This window comes from Emydura macquarii, unplaced genomic scaffold, assembly GCF_026122565.2.
Source record: "Emydura macquarii macquarii isolate MOO-44397 ecotype Brisbane River unplaced genomic scaffold, CSIRO-AGI_Emac_v2 contig_3343, whole genome shotgun sequence".
NCBI classification, from domain to species: Eukaryota; Metazoa; Chordata; order Testudines; family Chelidae; genus Emydura; species Emydura macquarii.
The window spans coordinates 5,626,978-5,645,662 of record NW_027133480.1 but is presented as its reverse complement, the minus strand read 5'-3'; the positions used below and the strand labels follow the sequence as shown (position 1 = coordinate 5,645,662).

At 39.8% G+C, this 18,685-nt stretch overlaps 1 long non-coding RNA gene across 1 annotated transcript; it reads right to left on the bottom strand.

The window, feature by feature from the left end:
* Positions 1–2,655: 2,655 nt before the first annotated feature.
* Positions 2,656–18,187, bottom strand: LOC137143584 (uncharacterized). The gene is made up of 3 exons (XR_010917207.1): positions 18,146–18,187; positions 16,327–16,465; positions 2,656–3,198 (listed from the first exon to the last, which is right to left on the bottom strand). It is a non-coding gene; the product is annotated as an uncharacterized lncRNA (long non-coding RNA).
* Between the last annotated feature and the right edge of the window lie 498 nt (positions 18,188–18,685).

The following is an 18,685-nucleotide window of genomic DNA, read 5'->3' as shown; positions in this document are numbered from 1 at the left end:
TTTGGCCCACTAGGAAAAGAAAACTTTAAAATCTGCCAACATCGAGGCATCAGAAAATTCAAACTGCTTCCAACATGGGAGCCAAGAAACACAAGTCAAAAGCCTGGCATCACAATAAAATTCTACATGGAGAATTTGGGGGAAATGGCTGTAGAAAGGACAGGATGGTGTCACTGCGGCATGCAAACCAGAGAAAAGCAACTTCATTCATACATTCATTGTCCTTACTGACTTTTCCAGCTCCTCCCACAACAAAGTGTCATGCAACCTGGATAGGTTTCATGGATAACAAGAATACCTAATGAAGAACAGACCTAACATTTTATTTATACATTAGCTTCTCAAAGACATAGTGACTTCTGGAATTTACTGAGATGTGTAGACAGAGGGGATTCATAAACTGTGCTGGCCTTAGAATCTGGATTGCTGGGATGGGGTTAAGTACCATCCTCAGATGGAGATACAATGCCTGCTAATTAAAGGCAGCCCTTATTAGGAGGGCTGCTACTTGCATTGACAACAAATTGTTAAATACCAGTTTCTCTTTGGTGGGGCTAGGGTAGGAGGCCACAAGCAGCAGCAGTGAAAGCATCACCTTTCAGTTTCGTCTTCCACTATCTGCATCTGCAATATTCCCTGGGTCAATGCAGAGGTTGTGAATTTGGACCATCTCAGGAGAGCACAATATTTGCTGGGCAAGTGACCACACCTCTTATTCCTTCAATCCCACTGCCACGAGTGCCACATTTGACCAAACTACAGTCCACAGTTCTGGCCCTCTCCTCCATTTCCCACCTTCACCTCCTTTCTCCCTGCAGCCTTGCTACATAAATGGCTATGCTACCGGCTGACCATGAGCCTTTCTCACTTGCAGGAATCCTACTCACCATGCTACATTGATTACTCTAGTTCCCCATCAACTCTCTTTCTTTTAAAAAAAAAAACCTTTTCTTTTACAAAGAACTCTGGTGGCATTTTTATTTTTAAAGAGGCAAAACATAATTCTGTGCAATTTCATCATGCTCCCTGATGTTTTCTGGTTGCCATTCCAGGTTCCTCCTCTTCCATTCTTTCTTGCAGCCATCTACCCTGACCCTCCCCCAGTCTTTGACAGCATTGAGAGATAAGATATCCTCAAAAGCATAGATGCAAAAGAGAGAAAGACTAGAAAAGCCTTGGGAGAGGGAAGAGAATATGTAGAGTGGAAGGAACCAGGAAGACAGGACCTAAAGAATAGAAAGGCACATGCAGTGAAGAGAACAGAGAGGAGTAAACAGGAAGAGAAGACCCGTGGAAATAGATGTTAAAACATAGAAGAGGTGAGGTAAGACAGCTGGGAGAAGGCGAGGGCAGGAATGAGTGAGCTAGATGGAGGGGCAGCAACTGAGAAGGAAAAAAATTGGAGGAGATAGAAGGGAAGGAAAGAATGTTATCTGTTGGAAAAGGACGGGGGGAAAGAAAATAAAAAAGTTGAGACAAGAAGGTTTTGAGGGTAGGGTTAAGGAAAGAAAACAAAGTGAGGGAGAGAGAGTCTGTTTTGAGCTTTTATTAAATGTTCTTTTATAGGTTCGTAGAATATTAAAACGATCTAAATTGAACTCCTGCATTACATAGGCCATAGATCCTCACCAAGCAATTCCTGCATTGAGCCCAATAACTTATGGCTGAACTAGAGCACATCTTATAAATGGCATATAAGAGTTTTCTTGGCACAAGATGTAGGTTTGTTTTGTTTTGGCTCGAATGGTAAACACATGAGAGCATTTTCTGCCCAGGATTTTATGTGCAGGTTGGCAGTGTTTTTAACAGAGCATAATTTGCCATTTAATGTTTATTTTACAATTCTAAATACATAACTGGAAGGCTTCCTCTTATATTATTTTGATAGTTTAATTCTGAATGTTTTGTCCACAAATATTCCGAAATGCAGGAAATTACATTCACCTTTTCAAAGTCTGCCAAAGAAGGACCCTCTATGGTCAAAAATGTATCTCACTTCTCCACAGCCTCCCTATTTTATTTGCCTAGCTATGGCACACACCAAGGGAAAGAGTGTCCAAGTGGAGGCTGTAGAGGATTCTTCCAAAGTTCTAGGAAGCTCTGCTTCTTGGGGGCTTTGTGTTTCTTTGATACTTTGGCTATGATGGGAAAGCTTCATTAAATAGATGGGTTTTGCACTGTGCTCTAACATCAGACTCTCGTTCAGTCTAATCTCTTCAGGTAGCTTGTTCTTCCCTGAAAGCTAATACAGACTACCAAGGAGAAATAGAGAAGGATGAAAGGCTACAGTTATGTCTGATCTCACTCCCTCCCATAGTTCTCCTGCTTACTCCATTACAGAAATAGTGGCTCCCCACCCACCAAGCATTTTACCAATCTTAACTCTAGGCTATAGTCCAATGAAGCCATGAGTGTCTACACTAAGCAAACTGGGATGGATCTGCTCTAACTTACACTGGAAGTCCCCTGCAGAGCCCAGAATCTGAACAGTGCAAAGGTGGCTCAAAAGCATCTCACCCACCCATCCATACTTCCCCAGGGTTTTGTACCTTCTGTTCTATGAGTCACAAGAGATGCAGCACAAACTCTGCCCTTTTATCTAATAGAAGCAACATAATGAGAAGTCAAAAAGTACTTTTAATTATGTCTCAGGTGCCTAACACTCAGGGCTAGGTCTTTTTAACATTTTGTTATATAAAACAATAAATAATAAATAAATAATAACATTCATTAAACATGTTCACTTAGATATTTTTCCAAAGTCACTCTATTATAACAATCTAGACAAGTTTTTCACTCAATTTTATTCAAATTGATAGGTCAAATGACCCACATAATACCCGGGTACATAATCAGTGGATAGATTTTACCTGTACTAGGATAGGTTGCTTTAATATTCTCAGCTTTAATACTCCATTATTTCTACTGTAACAATTCTTACAACACTGCAGAAGCACAGGTACTGTTACTGTACACTGGAGTTCTTTAGCAGCTAATCTCAGTAGTTGTTATTGTAGCCTTCAAAGAAAGAAATATCAGACAGTAATTTATTTTGTTAATCTACATCAAAACCTTCCAAAACAGAAAGAATGAAATTACATTTTTAACAGAGCAAGACTGGTGCAGCATTAATAAGCAGAAAACTCCTAGCCATCTTGAAACTGATGCTTTCGTTCTCAGCAACTGTTCCATTTCAGTCTAGGTAAATAACAGAAATATTCATATAAAATACAATATTTAATGATAAGGAAAGCATTTCAAAATTATCTACAAAAATATCTCAAAGGGCACACTGTGATAATATATATGTATGGTTAAAATGAATTGTACTTCAACATGTTAATTAGAAACAGAAAATCAATAGCAACATTTTTAGTTTTCAATCTAAAGAAAGCCACATGCTGACTGAATATTTAGAATGCTTGACTGAACACTCAGGATGCTTGATTGGATATTTTTATATGCTTGATTTCAGTATTGAATATATGCAAGGTAAAATAGATCTAAAGAATCCAGAGCTACAAAGATCCCTTTGATCAACATTACTTAGCACATGTATGTATTTTAAGCATCATTTTTAAAATACAGACACCTAGATTTTTTTAACATTTGATGTCACCTCTCTTTAGTTCTTTGAAGTGTTGAACATATTTTGATGCTGTGTTTTGTTGGTGGTGGTTTGTTTTGAGTATTTTGGATTTTTTTGTTTTTTGGGTTGTTGCGTGGTTTTCTGGTGCCAGCTGGAGAATTTCAAAATGCATAATCAGATACGAGAATGTTGTATTTAAAATATGCAGGTACTAGAATCAAGCTATGTTTTCCATGGTACATATTAGAATGGTAGAATAGCTCACAACACATTGGTAAACATCCAATTAATTATTAATGTCGCTACATGAGATAAATACCAGAGCTTCAATATATCTTCACAAAAGTGACATTTTCTTATGTAGATTTATAGCTCGGGTATGAGGAAAGGGTGGCATGTGAACCACATACTTACAGCTGTGGATATGAATCCTGTAAACACCAGGTAGGGCCACATCAAAAGCCCACTGAAGTAAAAGGGAGGCTTTGCCATTGTCTTCTGTGGACCTTGGATCAGGACCATAATTAGTATGTTCATACTGAAAATTCTAGTCTTTACAGATATTTATTAAGTTTTAGCTCTTACCCTATGCACATTATGGTTTTTAAAACATAGAGTTTTTGAGAAGGGTATCATATACATCTTAAAATCAATTATCTAAAGAACCAGAAAGCTTTCTTATCCCAGAGTAATCACTATTGCCATAGCATAGCTTCCATGTTTCCCTAGGATAGAGGGGAAGGAGTTAAGCCTTTTGCCCCAAGAAGGAACCACAGCCATGAGCAATCAATACACAAGACCTAAAGAAAGGTCATATGATTAAGGGGCACCTGACTATATGAGGGGACACTGTAAAGCGGTACTTTAGGCTCAGTCTGGTGGAAACCAGGGACTAGGAAGGGGTGGTCCATAGAGTGTTGAAGAAGAACAGCTGTCTCCAGTAAAGCAGAGCCAATGGTCCAGTGTGCATCTGGAAGACTGTTGTGAAGCACTGGGAAAGGGCCAGATGGACCTGGGGAATCCTGATACAGGGTTGAAAGGTTGAACAGATTTTGTTGTATGCTAATAAAAGCTGCCCCCAGAAGGGGAGATTTTCACTTGGAGCTATTATTTGTGGTGTATAAGAGGCACCATGATGTATCCAATATGGGAAGGGTAGATGACTCTCTTACATGAAGCAATTAACTAATACCGAGTGGTTTGCTGAATGTCTTAAAAATATACTTCCACAACATAAATAACTGAAAGAAAGGCTAATAATCAGATTTCAGAGCATGAGCAGCAAGATATTGTGTTCCTATTTACTGTATTTTCTATTATTCTTATAGCTTTACTTAGCTTATGTAAGCACTCTTCTAGGAGCAGTAACAAAAGAAAAAAGTGCTTAATACTAATTGTCTTATTATTCACTGTTCTAAGACTTGCTAATATTAAACAGTGCTTCATAAAAATAGCCTAAGAAGTGAGAGAGCCATTATTGATATCTTTGGTCATTTAAAATTATTGTAAGTGTGAAAGTCAAAGTTGGAATAGTACAGAACAAAGTAAGTTAGCCATTGCTAATGTTAATGTTAATAAAGTAAGCTACCATAAGGTCCACACTGCAAGCTTAGGGCAGGATTGCCCTGCTCATGTACACAAGTTTGTACTAGCTCTCATCAAGCTAGCACAACTATAAATAACAGTGTAGCCATGATAAGATGGATAGCAGCGGAGACATGGTGAAACCAGTGGGTATGTACTTGGCGCCTTCGTACTAATACTAATATGTGCACTACCACAGCTACACTGCTATTTATACTCATACTAGTTTGGTGAGTACGCATACACGAATTACACCTTTAGTTTGTAGTGTAGACATAGCATAAGAAAAGAAAGAGTGGCAATGTAGATACTTTCTCACTGCCTTTTCTCTGAATATTCAGTTAGCTATGTCTTTGAAGTCAATAATTTATTATTCTGTTCTATCCAGGTTCTTATCGCTATAGCACCTGAGTGCCTTCCAGTAATGCACTAAGCGATGTAGTTTACATTTGTCTCATGTGGTTCATTCTGTGACTATTTCAATTTAGGGAGAGAGCTAATGAATAGATTAACTGTGTCTAGGTAGCCATCGCTGACTCTGAAGGTTTTGAAATAATGACACCTTAAAAGGCAGGGGGGGGAGGGAGTGACTGTACCCAAGAAGGAAGCAGAGAGAACATGCCTGACTAGACCTGAAGCAATACTGACCACTCTCACAGGGACCAGAAGGAGAAGAAGAGTTTAACAACATAGCATCATCTACCATTGAATCCTGCCTGGTATAAACTATGGTTTACTGCAGCAATCCATGTATAATCCATCCTCTCCTGGAAAAGAAATGGGGGCAGATCTTTAAGAGGTGCAAATTCTCACAGATCCATTGAAGTCAGTGAAGTATGCATCAACTGAGGATCTGCCCCATGGACTGGATGATTTAATATGTTTTCCAGCCTTTAGTGCCTACGGTTCTCTGGCAGAGCAGAGGTGTACGTGCCCTTTAGGATATAACTTCTGCAAAAACAAAGTTCCAAAAGAACATGGTTCTGTCTGTAAAATTCTAAGAAGGTGGCCATTTGAACTTCTGTTGCACTGCATGAAGACTGAAGGACCCTCTTACCACTAAAGGTGGTCCTTTCAGGACATTGTTGGGTTAACGTGGGATATGTGTTGTAAACTGTTCTGTGGAAAAATATATATTCTTTGAGGCTGTTAATCCAGTGCCATTCAAAATCATAATATTTGATAAATATTTGTTTTTTAAAATGCATTTTAGCATAAGAAAGAAAACAAAGAGACATATATTAAAAGTGAGAAGCATCTGAAGGTAATGAAGCACACAATGCTGAAAGCAAGGTGGCATTATCTAGACTGCATTGCAAAGATGCTAACAGTAGCAGTCAAGCCTTGGTGTACTGCAGGCAATAAGATAAATGAGAAGCCCAAGAGGTAAGAAAGGAACTATAGGGAATAAAAGGCCACTGTGTCAAGGAAAAGTATGTTTTTAAATAAATTGTTCAAAAGAGATGATTGTATGAAATGATGAAAAGTTACTTAAACTGTGTACAGAAATGATTGCTCATTCTGAATAACTATAAACTTTTAAGAGATGTTATGAGAGAGTGAGCACTGTTGGGAAGTTACTGGTTGTGCAATGACAAATCGATCTAATTTAATTAATATACTATTCAGTTGATGTAACTTTCAATGAACCAAAATACCTTCTAACGCCTTTATCCTCAGTGTGCTGATGCTATCTCTCTTTCTGCTCTGTATCTTTCTTTTGTATTTGTTTTTCTCTTGCTTTAGCATATTACCCATAATATTACCACAGCTCAATTAAATCCTGACACTAATGCATTCCATTTTTTTATAAAAAGATTGGGGTTGGGTTTTTTGTTCTGTTTCTACTAATATAAACTATGGAACAAAGAAAAAAATAACACTATTAAAAATGCACTTTCAATAAATCTGTTTGATCAGATTAAATACTTGAAGTAAATTGAATACTTGGCCAAAAATTTACACTAAAAATGTAGAGAGTGCATAATGTTTGGAATAAAAAGATCTACAGATTTCAGGTTTGCAAACACCCAGTCCTACAATTCTTATTTTAGTAGGCCAACTCATGTGACTAAATTTCACTAATCTTAGACCAGGTCTACAATAAAAAGTTAAGTCAACCCAGCTCTGACACTCAAATATCCATACCTCTGAGAAAAGTAGTTAAACCACTGTAATCCCTGATATAGGCAGCACTAAAATAGGTCAACAGAAGAATTCAACCACCCTTTGGGGAGGTGGATTAACTACAGTGATGGGGGACCCCCTCCCGTCATTGTAGTGAGTGTCTACACCTAAACCGCTATAGCTGCACCACTATTACAGTTTAAATCTAGACATAGCCTGAGTAAGAACTGCAAAGATCAGGCTTTAACTTTGGGTTAAGAAGGCATCCACTCCTGCATTAAAAGCCAAGGGAAGAATCTGGGGGGAGAAAATATCCACAAGGAATCCTTCATGGAGATTCCCCCAAATCATCCTTTCCCCCATTAGAACAGGCCATAGGGACTGACTCCAAACCTCAGTTATTCCTACCACTGCATTGGTAGGCTCAATATTATTGAGACATTGAGCTATGCAACAACAGCACACTGAAAGCACCTTACTAACACTTAAATGGTAAGACCTTCACAAAAAGGATTGCATCTATCTCTGTTTGTTCAACAAGGCTGTGATTTTCACTGGGACCTATAGGTACAACTGTAATAAATGACAATTAAAGCTGTCCTACTTGCCTCTTAAACACATTCCATAAGAAGACAGATAGAAGAGAACACTGAGATACTCTGCACATAATTAATTTTCAGGTCCTTTAATACAAAAATAAGCAGCCACTGAAAGGTGACTCCATGTAACCCAGCTACAAACTACAAACATACCAGCACCCCCCTCCTGAGCAATGATGCTAAAGGCAGCTAAATGTCAGCATGGACACATCATCTTTCCCTGACTATTGGTAGGAGGAGATCAGCAGCCTATGCCAGTGGTGCAATTTCTGTCCCAGACCCATAGCTATAATCTGACCGATTACAGTCAAGGAATCTGAAGACTCCAGGTATTATCAGCCATTCCCATTTTTACGCAGTTTAAGAAATGGGAAAGAGAAGATGTTAAAAGACAACTCAATAGTCGCTGACAGTCTGCCAGGGTCTGAAGAGCCTAAAGCAATTTGGAGGGTTCTAACATCTTTAAGTCATTTTACATGCTTGAGGCATACCACAATACGTTCTGAAGGTGGTTATGTATTACACATCTCTCTGTGATAAAGCATCAGAAAAACTAAGAGACGGTGCTCTGAAATAGTTCAGTAAAGTATAGCATAAGGGAGAAAAGAATCAGGGCAATACCTATAGAGAGATATGGATGATGCCCTAATCCTGACCTAAAAATCATTCTATTGAGTAGCACTGACAGAAGCATTTTAACAGACTGGATTCTTTTTCTGCAGATATAAATTCAGTGCTACTTAGGCTGCTCATGAGAAAGACGTGACTAGTGATTGATAGATTAGAATGACAGCATATGTGAAAATGCGCTGATCTCACGCTTAGCTGCCTAATATTCTCTATTTATATTTTGAGAACACTAACCTTGGGCATTTGCCAGCAAGCAAGTAGGAAACTCATCCAAGTGTATGAAGAACTGCATTTGCTGGGAAAAAATTAAAAATAAACCTTTTGAAACTCTTCTAAAGAAGCCATCCAGCCCTGGTTTAGAAAGCACCGCAGAAATGGATTTTCACAGATAATCTCCCAAAACATTACACACCTCCCAAAGCATTTAGCTGATCTGATTTTTTGACACTCTACCTGTAACTCCGTGAATGAAAAACTAACTCATTTTAATTATAAAAAAGGAAGGGGATCTTTTACCCCATTTTCCCACAGCCTTCAACATCTATGGAATGTGACTTTGGAAGAATCACATTTGCTTTGTGCTCCATTGTGTTGACTATCAGTACAGATTGATCTTGGTGGAATGACAAGTAGTAAACTACACAAGCAATTTAACATCTGTATGAAGGGAAGTATTCTAGGTCCTTACAGAATTGAATAATTGATACAAAAATATTGGCTTTTTGTCTATGTGGCTTTTTAAATCTTGCTTTAATGTGCTTCAGAGTCTAGGATGTCACAATGCTAAGGGAGGTAGGAATTTTTAAGGCAACTGCTAATCAGGATGTGGCAAACCCTATTATACACTGGCTGTACGTCTAACACTGTACCAGAATGCTCTGAAAGTACTATACAATTAAATCATTTTTCAGAAGTGTAATATGTATTAAGACAGCAAAAAGCTGAATATTAGACACCTATGGCTAAATTAGCATTTTATTTGCAAATCTCTATAATAGTGACATAAGCTTACTGCATGTTAGTATACAATATAGATGCCACGACATATGATACTGCATAGGGTCTCCTGGTTTGCCATAATTCTGAGACCACTTCAGACATCAAGGAATGCAGAGCAAGCCAAAAAGTGAACTAAAACCCGGAAGCAATGGGATTTCTGTCTCCTCCCCTTGCCTTGCTCTTTTTAAACTTTGTCTGTGCTGGTGACTGGGTAACAAATGTTAATGAATGTCATCAAGCATTTGCACAAGAACAAAATGGAAGGGGGGGCAATAGACTAGGGGAAGCAGCAAAGAGATGAGTAGAAGAAGGAACAGAAAGAATGTATGAGGGACATAGGCATGCGTACGGGGTGTGCCCAAGCACACCCTAATGTCTCAAAAAAAAAAAAGGTGAGGGAACCTTGTTGCAGCGGAGGCACGGAGGGCTGAGTGGGTCTTCGCAGGCAGCCACTGAGCGCTCTGTGCTTGGGCAGGCGGGGCTCGTACCTGCTCAGCCTGGGACTGACTGGCAAGGTCCCTGCACTGCAGCTTGTTCGCTAGGACGGCGCGAGCGGCGGCTCCGGTTTAGCGTTACACAATCAGAGGCAACTCCCCTCCCCCCGCACTCCTCAGTCCTTTGGGCCCCGCGCTTCCCCAGAGCGCTTCTCAGAGCAGCTCCCTCCACGCCCTGCCCTGCAAGGCTGGACAGTCAAGCGGGCGGCCCTTAAGGCTGATCGAAACACCGCCGAGCGCTTGTTTGTTTGTTTGTTTGGTGGGGAAAGCCCTGGCTTCGTCTCCCCAGATGGCTCCTAGCGTCTCTCCCGCCCATAGCGCACAGGAGCGCCTCTCTGGCCAACTTCGTGCTCCCTCTAGTCGGGGCCGGCCATCCAGCCGCCTCATTCATCCATCGGGCTCAAGCTGCGCCTGCCGGGCTTTGTGTTCTCAGGCATTGGCAGAGCTCTCTGCCTTGCTCACGTTGCTCACTGACAGTAAAAGCGGGAGGGGAGGGAAACTCTGAATGCAACTAATTCTCTAAGCCCGCGATCTCAACACCTCCACCCTTCCGCAGGCATGTCAGAAAGTTTGCAGTGAAACAAGCAGGTCCTCAGAGGTGTTCTAGTCAGCTTCCAATCAAAGGAAGATGTTAGCTTAACCGCAGACTTCGCTTACTAACTCATTAGCTGTGGTTCATTCTCCTTAGATGTTGTAGAAATGCATAGAAAGCCCACGTTTGCTCGCAGCATGCATCCCCACTACTGTGGTGCAGCATTATCATTGGTCCTCCCCTCCCACTCCGACTACTATTCTAGAAAATTCTTTGACCTATATAAGCTGCCGCATCAGGCGTACCCAGCGCAGTGTCTACAGTGTTTGTAATATTTGTCGCCTGTACTCTACTGAAATAGCATACCAAGCCCGTGGCTTTACATTTTAATTCAATCGTATGATACCCCCTTTTAATTTTAAAATATGGATCGGTTCGTTGTTAAGATAAGAAAAGGAGCAGACAAACTGAATTATAATGAATGTGCTGATAGTAGTGCAAATACCTCGGACTTCTCGGTTAAGAACTTACATGAAGATAATGCCGCCACCAGTTCCAGTGCGTGCAATAAGCTGAGTAATCACCAACAGAAACAGACTTTGTCTCTTAGTTCAGATCACTGTAGTTCCTATTCAAAGCCATCAAACATTCCATCTGATGACCCGGTCTATGATATTCCAAAAAAAGATTAGAACACCAGTCTCGATTATCTAGAGGTCCTTATCAGCCTAGATTGAGCATGTTTCCTAGAAGTAAAATAGAGAATAAACAAAGAAGTTTTCAGTCCGATTGGTATGAAAAGTATAGGTGGTTAGAATATAGCCCATCGAAGGATGCAGCATTTAGCTTTTACTGCCGTTTCTTCTCCTCTAAAGATGCAGCAAACAAAGGTCACACTGATCCAGCACTTATTGATAAGGGATTCAGAAACTGGCATAAGGCTAACGAATGTTTTAAAAACCAGCAACTGTCAAAATCTCGAGTTGAGCTGTTCGTCATGGTCAAGTTTTAATGAAGGGAAACCTATTGATGTATTGTTGGATGAGGGCAAGCAGGCTTATCTGTCTAAACAAGAAGAAGAACGGTGCCATAACCGAAGTGTAATGGAGCGACTGATTGACATTGTTCTGTGTTTGGCGAAAGATGGGAGACCATTCAGGGGTTACAATGAAAAAGCTGACAGTTTTGAGAAAGGTTTATTTCTAAATCTTGTCAATATGCTCCAAAAATATGATCCCGTAATGGCAAAGCATGTACAACAATCTCCTCGAAACGCTACCTAACTGAGTAATCGCACCCAAAATGATTTAATTGTGGCCTTGCACAACATTGTGCAACAAAAGATTATGTCTTCACTAAATGGAAAAATGGAAAAAAAAATGTCCATTGTGGTGCGGTATTTTGACAATGAAAAACATAGTCCTGTTGAACATTTTGTGTCTGTTCAGATACTATTAACAGTTGATGCTCAATCTATTTTTGACCAGTTAAATGACATCCTTGGCATTCTTAAAATTGATTGGTCATCAGTGATGTCTGTCTGTTTTGATGGCGCATCTACTATGTCTGGATGTACTGTGGGAGTTCAAATGAAATGTAAAGAAAGAAACAGTGAAAAACTCTATGTACACTGCTATGTGCATTGTTTGAACCTCGTCCTAGTAGATGCATGCACTTCAAGTAAACAAAACAGAACTGTCTTTGATTTTTTTGGTGTTATTCAGATTCTTTATGCCTTCATGGAGGGGATTCCTGTGCAACATGCAGTAATGGAGAAGATTTCACAAGAAGTAGGATCCCAGTTGAAGACTTTGAAGTCACAGTCAAACACAAAATGGGCATGCAGAGCAGAAGCAGTGGCTGCTGTAAAACAAAACTACTCCATCATTTTACAAGCTTTACAAGAGATTATTGAAACAACTCACCTTGCTGACGCTAAAATGAAAGCCAGGGGCCTTATCCATGAACTTAATTCATTCAAGTTCATCTTTGCCCTTCACATGATGCACCCTATTCTCCAGATGGTAGTAAAAGTGAGTAAGGCTTTCAAGCTCCAGATCTCAACTTACTTACTGCAATGACAGGGGTGAAAAGCTTGCGTAACTCTTTGGCTGCGATGAGAAGTGGCTCAGAATATTTTCAATCTATTTTCAATGACAGTGTGAAAATGTGTGTAGAGAATGATATATCGATTTCCCCAGTTAAGAAGAGAAAAAAGTCTACTCATACTGATGACGTTGTTTGAGTCCCAGCATTACTTTGATACAAAAGAGGAGCAGGAGAGAATAACTTCATTTTACCCACTCCTAGACTCAATGATTACCAGCATTGACCAGCGATTTGAACAGGAGACTTGTAAAATGGTGACTGCAATGGGAAAACTGCTGAGCTTAGACATTGGCAGGGACAATATGAAAATCATTGCCAACAAATTTAAAGTGTCCTTGGATGAGTTGGAAGCTGAAGTCGGATTGCTTCGAGGTTATGACAGATTTGTTCCTACAGGTAGCACTACGAACACCACCAGAGAGTAGCTTAAGTGGCTAAAGGAATCGGATCGGTCTTCCATGTTCCAGGCCTCTTACAAATCTATTCAATGCTTTGCAGTCTTACCTGTGACAAGCTGTTCATGTGAAAGAGCCTTTTTGAAACTAGCACATATAAAAAAGAAACTAAGAAGTACAACGACCCAACAGCGCCTGGACTCACTCACGATTTTGTAGATTGAACAAGAATTGGCTTTGTCAGTTAGTTACAATGATGTGATTGAGGAATTTAAGTCCATAACACCTGGTAAGCAACGTCTCATTCTCTAGGACAGGAAGATGAAGAAACCTTAATCTGTTTTGGTCAATTTGGTTAGCTCATTATCTGATTAAAGATAAAGATCATGAAAATTGACTGTATCTTTGTATACACCTGGTTATCACTACAGCAAAAATTTGGTATTTTGTGTCTCATTTTTTAAGTTTGTAATTTTTAAGTAAAGTTTAGTTAAGTTAAAAAATTAAGTTTAGTTAAGTTTTAGTATCTTTAGTTTGTTTGATGAATAAAAATAATGTCCTTTATGATTGAGTATTCAATAAATGTTCGCCTTTAAAAAATTAAATAAAATAAAATTCCCTGGGTGCACACCTTAATGAAATGTGCTGCACACGCCTATGATGAGGAAGAATATTGGGACGGTGCTGAATCACTGTATAGTATTACAATGGACAAGTTTGGTGAGCCTGAGTGCTAGAGGATTCTGAGAGCAGAACCTCTTAGCACTAGACAGTGGAAAATCCCTGAAAAGACCAAACTCGCAGTTGATATTGACATGAGCCATGAATGTTTGTCCCGGCCCTGTGTAAGCAGCTGTGCTGATGTGGAAGACCAATGGTCACAGTCAGCCAATGGCCAGTTCGCCTGTTGTGTACATGCAGAGGTGTGTAATGGTGAATCTGGGACTAGCTGATCTGGGTCACCTGATCCTGTAGAACAACATGACGTCAGGTGCCTGGGATGTGTAATTAATGAAAAGTGAATATCAGCCAATCCCTGTAGCCCTCTCCCAAATTATGAATTAATTATGATATGCTAGATGACATGATAGCAAAGTATATTTTGCATATTTTGGGAACATGTGACTCATTTGGGAAGAGGGTAAAAGTACTAAGAAAATCACATCTCTATATACACGCATATATCCAAGAAGGCTGGTGATACTGTGAGACAGAAGAGGGACTTGAGACCAGAGGGCCTCAGGTAACCTAGACCCTACTATGAGAGACCATAGATCAGAGGGCTTTGGGGTAGTCAAGACCCCGTTACAAGGGACTCGGAAAATAAACCAAGTGCCTGAGAGAACCTAAAGAAGGAAGAGACAGTCTTCACCTAGGAGTGGTAACTAGCCTTGTTTTGCTTACTAATCAGGATACTATGGGGGGCCAGCATAGTTACTGCGAGTTAATGCTTGTAAAATTGAGGCTTACTAAGGAGACACGTTGTATAGTCCTTTCTATTTGTCTGTGATACATGCTTTTCAATAAATAGCTCTGCATTGAAGAGATTGAATCCTAGTCTTCACTGGTATGGTTATTGGGTGCCCAGCTGTGGGTACAGGAATCGATCCCCGGCCCAACAGAGAAACAACAGGAGGAAATACATTGAACCTGGAGAAAAAATGACTTGTGGGGGGTTTCCTAATGATTAGTAACATTTCCTCTGAAGTGCTTATGTTAGCAGGAACTAATACTGTATACATCCGTACCTCTGGCTAGACTTAACTCTTACTAGAAAGACGACAGAAAAAGTCACATTATTAGAGACATACACCCTGAGTATGGTTCTATAGAGAAGCTGATCACAGTTTGTTAAAAGGAAATTTCTCCGTTTCCACTCACATTCATCTGGCACTGAAACTCTTTGTTGTGTGTGACATTTCTTACAGAAAGCGTTACCTGTATATGTTTTATTAAGTACATCTGAAGTGACTTCTCACCATGCCTTGAAACACATCTAAAGCAAACTACTACACTTTGGCTGCTGTTTTCCTGTTTCTACAGTAATATTTTACTCCAACAGAGACCATAAAATGTACTTGTGAAAACGAGTGTGCTCACATCACCATAGTGTCAGCTCCTTTTAATACATAACTGCTAATTACCATACAGTCCCTATTTTATTTAAATTCTGACTTACATGTATCCCACCTCATCTCCTTACGAGACAGAGCTCTAGATTTTATTTCTCCTAGGAACTTTTTTTTGCCTCTTTGTTTTCCTCCCTGCCCTATTTCTGAACTTCATCACTTTTTCTAATTCTTTACTACTCTCCATCTTCCATACGCAGAATAACAATGTGCCATAGAAGAGCCCCAAATCAAAAGCTAAAAGTAAAATGTTCTCTCTATCCCAGAGCTCAGAACTTCCACTATGAATCTAACATGTCATAATATTAAAGAGAGGCTAAAATCTGGCTGGTCTAGAACTACAGTCAGCACTCACACACTTCAGTGAATATGGCCCTGTAGATAAGCTTTGCCTTGCTCTTTGATGCTGATTGAGTGCATCGGACTGTGTTAAATACATGCAAAAGGGTTTGACTGCTGGCAATTCACCAAGCCCCTCCAGTTTGGTCATGCAGAAAAGCAACAGCAAGGTTCTCCTTGCAGAGTTTCTTCTGAACTTGTCTCATTAGGAGGCTGCAGGTAGCGAGCCAGGGAAAGAAAGTCTATTGCCCCCTCACTGAAGTAAGAAGGTGGTCTTGTCTCTAAACCTATGGATCTTGGGAATTCACTGAGCCATCCACACCGGCTAGTGTGTCTGCACTGGCTCTAGAGTCCCCCTGCCCACCCTCTGGCTCCCAGTGGAGTTACACTACAAAGGAATCTTGTAGAGTTGACTGATGCCAGGATCCCACCCTTAAAAGGCAATGTAATTGTGGGCAAAAGGTAATACAGCCCCAAGGTTTGCAACCCTGCCTGCATGTAGATGCCAAGGAGAGCATTCCCAGGAAGACACTAGGTGGGTAGAGAGATCCACATGTAAATTTGGTGAGAATTATTAGGCCCTTACCCATTTAGGGCTTGTGCATCTTTAATATTGCCCCTTTTAATTTGTTTTTTTAAGTCTATTCTAACCATAAATTTGCACATCTTTGAATTGAGCTTGGCACTTCCTCTGGATTCATCTCTCATGAGCTGGAAAGCATGGTCACTACGGAGTCCAAAAGAGATGATGAAGTTTTTCCACTTTGAAAAGAAAAGGATCCCCTCAATCCCAGGCTTACCTCCTCCTTCCACTCTCCTGTGGGTGGCCAGCTTTTCGTTCAGTCATAGTAGCTCTCCATTGAAGATGATTCCTTCCAGGAGCTGTACCCTGTTGGAGCTGATGCTGTACTATACTCCAGCAGCAAAACAGAATCTGTACTTTGTAAAATAAAGTTAATGGTTTCTTATATTGGGTATAAAAAAATTCCATAGTGCATAGAACAAAAAACCAAAAAGATAGAGGGGCAGAGACTCCATGGGTGTAAACCTCCTTATTGACTCCAATAGAGCTGTACTGATTTACACCAGTGAAGGGCAGGACCAGAGTCTCTATTCTTTCCATGTATCACTGATAATTAGTTCTATGTCATAAGTTAGTTGGTTATATATCAAGGTCATTTTCAAGTACTGTATATTCACTGTTGTATAATCCATTTTACAAAAAAAACAGCTGCTTGTACATACATTCTTTGTTTGCAGTGCTACATTTTAATAGTCATTTCAAAAGAGTACTAAAATTTGAAGTAAAAATACTAAAATACCATTGTTTACTGTATTAATTAAATGAGAGGCTTTCTCATCTTCTTTTCCTAATTTCCTCACAGACCGAAATGTTCTGCATAGATCTTTATTTGCTGTTATTTTAAAAACAGATTCCCACAGCTTCAATCTCCCCGTCTTCTATATGGTTGCAGAAGAACCAGGTAAAATGAAATGACCCTCTAGTAATGTTCCCCCTTGGAAACAACTGGTTGGGTGGGGAAAAAAATACTGTAAACAGGTAAAGTTCATGTTGCCAGAATATTCTCTCTATGTAATTAAAACACTACCAGGCATGCACGCGTGCGTGCGCGCGCACACACGCACACACACTACATACACACACATACTATCTGTACAGATGAAACAATTATTGCCACAATTAATACTTACAGCACCAGGCAAAATGATGTATATTATTTGTATTAGAATAGTGCCTACTGAGAAAAGGACCCAGCTCCCTGGGGCATGTACAAGCGAAGTAAGAGAGTCCTTGCCCCAAAGAACTTACAATCTAAATAGACAGGATAAAAAATGGGTAGAATGGGAAATAGAAGCACAAAGAGGGCTTTCCCCTGGTCCCACAGCAGGGCAGTGGCAGAGCTAGGAATTGAGTTTTAGTCCAGTGCCCTTCCCACAGGGACCATGCTGCTTCTTCAACAGCACATATATTCATAAAAATCAGATCATTTTTCAATAAAGAAGAATCGTCCCAGGGCTTCCCTCCAGCCTTAATGTTAGCATGAGAGCAGGCCTGAAAGCCACTGAACACTGAAATCCAGGGATATCTTTTTAACATATTGGTATGTTGGATTTCTTCTCTGAAAATTTATTTGAGACACCATAGAACATTTTCCTACCTTGAAAATGCTCTCTGCTTTCATTTTATTGCCAGATCCTTGATTTATCTGTGAATCATTCACTGGCGCCCAACAGAGCAACCAAGGAGTTTTATGTGAGGAAAACACTGGAATTTTAACAGAGCTCTGCTGATTTCCATGACTTTGGCTCAGACCTTCAGTTCTCAGTCACTTATGAGAATTTTCATCTTTTCTTAAAAAGCTAATAAGTGGATCCAAATGACAATGAAATGTATGCATAAGCATATCCACCCCTTCGCTAAAATAAAAGATCTTTAAAAGTGTGCTGACCCCTTTTGTCAGTATTCCACTGTGTCTTTTTGTCCTGCCAAGGCACACAAAGCAGTGATAACAAATGGGGGCACTTCTAGGATGTAAAAAACCTAAACAACCTGTTATTGTCTTGCCACTACATCATTTTTGTCTGTCATTTACTTACCAGTATGTTTCTTGGTACATCTAGTTCCAAGGCAAAAATCTCTATAGACAGTGGTAGGGATATAAGTGAACTGGAGCACTGTAATCGTATGAAAGTAAGGAAACATGGAGCTAACATTACAAAATAATCATATAAAAGCTAGAAAACTAGAACAATTGAGCAGTAGTTAGAAAAACTACATGTCAAAATATGGAAACAGTCAAAGTAAGGGTGAAATCCCAGCCCTACTGAAATAAATGGCAGATTTGCCATGGACTTCAGTAAAGTCCAAAATTTCTAACATCAACCTAAATTGTGCTTTTGTTTAAAAAAAAAAAAAAAAAAAAAGTCAGGCTTCAATTTCAATTTCAGAATGGCTGAAAAAAACATTGTCTTGCCACAGGCTAAGGGCAAGGTAGGCACCAAAATGGCAGAAACTAAAAGATAGCAAGGCCAGGTGAGTGCAACAAATTAAAGCTGGCTTTTTAGTTCATTTTTCATCTTATCATTTTCATTTCTGATCATCAGTAAAAATGAAGGCTTCTGATCCTGCAAGGTACA